The sequence below is a fragment of the Lontra canadensis genome, unplaced genomic scaffold, assembly GCF_010015895.1.
Source record: "Lontra canadensis isolate GAN:19392208 unplaced genomic scaffold, GSC_riverotter_1.0 scaffold59, whole genome shotgun sequence".
Taxonomy (NCBI): domain Eukaryota; kingdom Metazoa; phylum Chordata; class Mammalia; order Carnivora; family Mustelidae; genus Lontra; species Lontra canadensis.
Window position 1 is genome coordinate 4716808 of NW_022631053.1, and position 5681 is coordinate 4722488.

The window sequence follows — 5681 nt, forward strand, 5'->3', positions numbered from 1 at the left end:
AAAGAAAGAAAGAAAGAAAGAAAGAAAGAAAGAAAGAAAGAAAGAAAGAAAAAGAAAGAAAGAAAGAAAGAAAGAAAGAAAGAAAGAAAGAAAGAAAGAAAAGGAAGGAAGGAAGGAAGAAAGAAAGAAAGAAACGGGAAGAAAGAAAGAAAGACAGGAAGAAAGAAAGAAAGAAAGATAATGTAAGGGCCTATTTAGCCAGGGAGGCCCCACCTCGGTTGAACAGCCATTTTGTTGTTTATGCAGTAAAACTTAAATTGACCCTGCGCCCCCAGGGGGACTTACTTAAAAACAAGTCCGGAAAACCAGGCCCAGGTAACAAAGCCCAAATACAAGGGTGGGTCAGGTCAGGTAGAGATAACAGCCCGAATGCAGGGATGAGTCAGGTCAGGTGGAGACATCCAATCAGTGGAGCAGCATACTGTCTCCCTAGCTACCAAGGAGTGTGGGCCCCGCCTTTTGGGCGCCAATTCTGACCAAGGTGATAGGCTAGTTCAAATATCTACTATAGGGTAAATTGTAATTCAATTGGCCACCTGTGTGGGACCTAGCATGATTGTGCAGCTTTCTCTGTGTGTTACAATCTCACTGGCCACCTGTATGTGGCCAGGCCCAACCACACGGCCTTTGCTCTATAAATGTTAGTCTGTGAGGCGGGGAGGGGTCGCCCTCTCTGTAAGGGGCGGCACTGACTGGTCTGTTTAACGGTCTGTTTGATTCTTGATGCTTGGCGTGAAATAAAGCTTTGCTTGACCTTCACTTTGTATCAGTCTCACTCCTTTGACCATGGACCCATTACTGGGGGACTCAACAATAGGAAGAGAGAGAGAAAGGCAGGAAGAAAGAAAGAAAGAAAGAAAGACAGGAAGAAAGAAAGAAGAAAAAGAAAGAAAGAAAGAAAGAAAGAAAGAAAGAAAAAGAAAAGAAAGAAAAAGAGAGTGAGAGAGAGGGAGGGAGGAAAGAAAGGAAGAAAGAGAGAGAGGAAGGAAGGAATGCAGACCATAGACCTTCTGAATCAGAATCTGCATTTTAACAAAAGGTTAGGGTGACTTATTTGCATATCCATGTTTCAGAAGCCCTATGTAAGGACTTTGGACTTCGTTCTATAGGCACCAGTGAGCCCGCCCTCAGATCTGTCTTCCCTTCCTGTCCTCAGTAGGGGAGAGTAGGTGGTTCCTCATCTTCTCTTCTGGTTTCTTCACCAGCTCCTCTCCTCCACCAATGTCAAAGCAGACCAGGCCTCCTGCTCTGTTCCCTTCACAGACTTTGCCTCAGCCACATTGTCCTAAACACACCTCACAAAACCCTTGACTGTTGGGAAGCCCTTGGATCTGAAAGATGGTAAATGAAAAGGTAAGATTCAATGATTCTATGAATGAATGCTTTGCACAGCACGGTGACCTTATGAAACTTATACCCAAGCAGGGGTACATGTTGAAAACGTACGTACGTTCAAATAACATTAAGAAAAACATATAGATGCTAAAGTCCATACTGAATTAAGAAGAGGAGCTGAGGATGCTTGGAGACATCATTCCTGACCTTTTTTTGTAACAAGCTGTGTTTTTTTCCCCCTGACTATAAAAACTAATATGTGTCCATTATTGAAAGCATGGGAAATACATTAGTTTAAAGAAGAAAATAAAAGGGCAGTCAGAGGGAAAAACAGAAAGTATTCAAAACAAACTGGGAGAGAGAGGTGGAAATCCAGGCATGAAAACACACACACACACACACAGACCTCACACACACATTCTTCCTTTTCCACCCACTCCCTGGGCCCTTCATTTAATTTGATAATTATGAATTATCAAATATTTACATATTAAGACTATAAACCCTGTTGACCAGGGACTATGTAGTATATGGTGATTACTTTCCCTTTCTTGCACATTTTGCTTTTCTGGAGATTAATCAGTTATCGTTGTTAGTTGTTTGTACATTTACTTTCCTATGTCCTTATTATTTTTTCTTCGCCACCTTAAGTGGGTAAATATCATCCCAATATGTTCAAATATATTGGGTGTTCTATCAGTTTCATCTTGTTGACACCATATAGTCTTTCCAAATCTTCTGACTTCTCTAGCCTGCCCTGGTTGTCATGCAGGGGGTCTGCAGGCATCTCCCCTCATCTCCATCCTTGGGAACCCCCTTCACCACGCTCCTCTGTTGGAAACCTGCACTCTAGATTCCATGAACTTCCCTTTCTTGGGTTTCTACTCATTTTGGTAGAAAACCATCCCCAACAACTTCCTGAGAAAGAGTTAATGGTAAATAATAGTGTTGGCTTCTTGCATGTCTAGAAGCGTCTTCATTTTGTGTTCGCCATTCATCATTTGGCTGTGTGTCAAATGAAAGGCTGGAAAGAATTTTCCTTCAGAATTTCTCTGTCTCCTAAATAAATAAATAACATCCTAAAAAAAAGTTTTATGTTGAAATAATTATGTGGGCAGCGAGGTCCCATACAGCCTTCAGCCTTCACCAGTTTCCCTCAATGATTCCATCTTCTGCGTTGAGAGCATACTACCCAAACTGGGACATTAACATTGGTATGTGTGTACACAGTTCTGTGACATGTCATCACACATGTAGATTCATGTAACTACCACTGCAGTCAAGACACAGAACCATTCCATCATCACAAACATTTTCCCTGAGCTATCCCTTTGGGGTCACATCCACCCTTACCATCCCTAACTAATCTGTTTTCTATCTGCTATAATTTTTTTACATTTTGCAAATGTTATATAATGGAATTATACTGTTCTTAACTTGGGGGGGGATTTTTTTTCACACAGCCTAAGGCCTTTAACACCCATTTGAGCTGCTGCATGTGTCAGTAGTGTGTGCTTTTTACTGCTGAGTAAGAGTCCGTGCTATGGCTGTGCCACAGTTCACTTAACCATTCACCTACTGAAGGACATTTTGGTTGTTTCCAATTGTTGGCTATTACAAATAAAGCCCTAGGGCGCCTGGTGGCATAGTCCGTTGGGTATCTGCCTTCAGTTCAGGTCACGATCTCAGGGTCCTAGGATCAAGCCCCTGCATGGGGTTCCCTGCTCTTCGGGGAGTCTGCTTCTCCCTCTCCCTCTGCCCCTTCCCCCTGCTCATTCTCTCTCTCTCTCTCTGTTGTTCTTTCTCAAATAAATAAATAAAATATTTTTTAAAAAACTACAAATAAACTCTATGAACATTCATGCAAAGGTTTTGTGTGGATATAAATGTTCATTTCTCTAGTATAAATGCCCAGGAGTGTGATGGCTTGGGTCATATGGCGTTTGTTCGTTTTTTTTTTTTTCTTTTTTAAACAGATTTATTAAGATACAATTTACATAACATAGAGTTCACCCATTTAAATTGTACGATGTAATATTTTTAGTATATTTAGAGTCCTTCCCGTCCTCCCCACTGACCCACAACGGACTGTGACAAAGAGGAAGAAATCAACCTTTATTACGGTAAGGCACTGAGATTTGGGGGTTATTTGCTACAACATTTAGCCTGCCCTGACTAATTTGGCTCCATCTTTGGAGAAACTGCCTTTAACTCCTGGATCTCAGTTTCCTCATCAGAAAATGAGGGGTTCAAAATAGGGACTCTCTTAGTTGGGTTTCAACAATAACACTCCATTTATAAAGTCTTGTGTATTGTTTCCAAGTGGTTTCAAACTTTGCAAGGACTAATTATAGAATTTCTAAATTCTAATAAGGAGTAAGTTCTCTGTTTACAGATGGGTTGGGTTCCAAAAGTCCAGGTAGGACTCCCTTGTTGGAACATTGTTTCTGTGAGAAAATAGATTCAATATTTTAAAATATACACCGACTTCTGCTTAACCCTCAGTTCTAAGGCCCTCTGATCCCCAGGTGGAGGCAATGAGTGACATGGAAGAGCAGGGACTGAGCAGAGGCTCTAGGGCATTTGAAAGGGAAAGAAGGGAGGTTAAGATGGACCAGACCACCAGGAAAATACAAATCAAAACCACAATGAGATACCACTTCACACCAGTCAGAATGGCTAAAATGAACAGGTCAGGAAATGACAGATGCTGGTGAGGATGTGGAGAAAGGGGAACCCTCCTACACTGTTGGTGGGAATGCAAGCTGGTACAGCCACTCTGGAAAACAGCATGGAGGTTCCTCAAAATGTTGAAAATGGAGCTGCCCTACGACCCAGCAATCCCACTACTGGGTATTTACCCTAAAGATACAAATGTAGTGATGCGAAGGGGCACGTGCACCCAAATGTTTATAGCAGCAATGTCTACAATAGCCAAACCATGGAAAGAACCTAGATGTCCATCATCAGATGAATGGCTAAATATATATATATGCCATATATATATATTTATATATAAATATATATATCATATATATACACCATATATATATACCATTATATATACAGTAATATACATTAGACACACACACACACACACACACACACACACACAATGGAATACTATGCAGCCATCAAAAGAAATAAAACCTTGCCATTTGCAATGATGTGGATGGAACTAGAGGGTATTATGCTGAGCAAAATAAGTCAATCAGAGAAAGAAAATTATCATATGATCTCCCTGATATGAGGAATTTGAGAGGCAACATGGGGGGTTTGGGGCGTAGGGAAGGAAAAAATGAAACAAGATGGGATTGGGAGGGAGACAAACCATAGAGACTCTTAATCTCACAAAACAAAATGAGGGTTGCTGGGGAGAGAGGAGTAGGGAGAGGGTGGTTGGGTTATGGACATTGGGGAGGTTATGTGCTATGGTGAGTGCTGTGAAGTGTGTAAACCTGGCGATTCACAGACCTGTACCCCTGGGGCAAATAATACATTATATGTTAATTAAAAAGAAATGGACCAGACCATGGGCCAGGACATCAGCTGCACAAGGTTCCTTAGGAAGCCATGGAAACCATTATACATGTCAATCATTCCTGACTTGGATATTTCCAATTTTCTATATACACACCTCTGCACTTTAACTATTCTTGTGTATATGTTCTGTGCAGGACAGAGATGAATTTTCCATGGAGCTAATGAAGCTGAAGCTTCAGCATCCTCATTCACATATAGAACACTTCTAAGGCCCTAAGAAAGGTGTCTGCAAGGTCATTTGTTTTTGTACAATTTGAAAAAATAAGATATGTTAACTGCAGGTTGTTAAAATTTCTATTTCCACTTTGATGTCCCTTCCTTCACATTTGCCCTTGTGTTAAATGGCACTGGAATGGTTACAGGCATTTTTGGAATCAGCTAAGGGGAAGCTTAGTTGGAGATACACTCCATGGAAGTCTAAAATTACTTCCATGTATAGCTGAACTTTCACCTGCTGAAGGAATAACTCTAGAAGTCTCTTATCCACCCATGTGCTGACTTACCTCATGTTATAGCCTAGAGATGCAAAGCCAGAGTTCAAATCAAGACCTAAACGTGTCCTACATTTAGCACCTGGTACCAGAAGTGTGCAGGAGTGGAGGAAAATAAAGTTTAGAAGATGTACAAAGCAGAAGCTAGTCCGAAGAAAATTTTTCCAATTGTCAGCTGTGCAAAAATATGAGCAGAGGATTCTGTCCATATTGACATCTAGTCAAAATGAGTTTTGCCCTGGTGGTAATATACTCAATAACACAGTATAGCATTATAAATGTACCATACATTCTTTTCCCTTTTTATGGGAA